The sequence below is a fragment of the Dendrobates tinctorius genome, unplaced genomic scaffold, assembly GCF_039654945.1.
Source record: "Dendrobates tinctorius isolate UK_male_01 unplaced genomic scaffold, ASM3965494v1 ptg000615l, whole genome shotgun sequence".
NCBI classification, from domain to species: Eukaryota; Metazoa; Chordata; class Amphibia; order Anura; family Dendrobatidae; genus Dendrobates; species Dendrobates tinctorius.
The window spans coordinates 41,267-42,500 of NW_027362270.1; positions in this window are offsets into that span (position 1 = coordinate 41,267).

Genomic DNA, 1,234 nt, shown 5'->3' on the forward strand with positions numbered 1-1,234 from the left:
GTTTCTTGAGGACAAAAAAGTGTTTTGCGAACAAAAAATGGAATTTTGTGATTTTGTGTAAAAATAAGTAATTTCCCCTACTTCCACCACAGGGGGGCTTCAGTATGTTGTAGGGCCCCCAGGGAGGGTCCCCCAACTGGGTTTAAAGTTTGTGGATCCTGGGCAGAAAGTTGAATTTTGGATGAAAAACCGAATTTTGGGACTTAGAAAAATTTCAAGCTGAGCAGTGACAGACTTCCAGGCAGGGGAGCCTCTCTGGAGGTGTACCGAAAACAGTTCCAGGAGCTGAGGTCATTTTCGAACATTTTTTGTTCGCTCAAATTTTTTTTGTTTTTGAGCTCTAAAAAGCTGTTATTATCAATTGGCTCAAAAATTTCAAGTGTCATGAGCTAGTACATGTTGGAGGAATACGTTTTAGGCAAAAAATTGCAAAAAAAAAAATCCAAGTGAAAAAGAACCGGAATGGGGAATTTCTGACTGCTGTAGCAGCCGCACAGTTCCAGGAGGTCGGATACATTTCCGACTTTGTCCCGCTCATTGAAGTACATTGTCCCGCAATGCAAATACATAGTAATGCGCACCTGCGGGAGAATATAGGAGAGAGTGGGCTCTCTCTACCCCGATGTATGGCGGTTGTTCCTATGGTTCTCTGGCTCGGGTAGGCGACTTAGAAGGTGGTCCCTCTTGTCGTGGAAGTTGCAAAATACGGCCGAGACTGAACTTCCACGGCTCCAGGAGGGACTTTTGCTGGTCGTGCGTCCCAAGTGAGAGAGGCGATCCTGGGGTACCTGAGCCTGACCAGACCCTCCCTCGGTGGTCCCTGGTCTTCTGAAGGGTGATGGCATTCAGGGGGGCAAATCTGGAGTCCGTGGCCGAGTTTGGGCTCTAGAAGGCGGACGCCCCTTCTGACCATGTCCCCTCAGAGCCGGCTGGATGGTTCATGGTCCGCGGCTTTGTCTGGTGGTCTGTGCCCAAGCCGGAGAAGCTGTCCTGGGGTACATGAGCTTTGACCAGACCCTCCCTCGGCGGTCCCTGGTTCTCTGGAGGTGATGGCTGTCAGGGGGGCAAATCTGGAGTCCTCGTGGGAAGGAGGGCTCTGGAAGGCGGACGCCCCCTCTGACTATGTCCCCTCAGAGCAGGCTGGATGGTTCACGGTCCGCGGCTTTGTCTGGCGGTCCATGCCCAAGCCGGAGAAGCTATCCTGGGTACCTGAGCTTCGACCAGACCCTCCCTC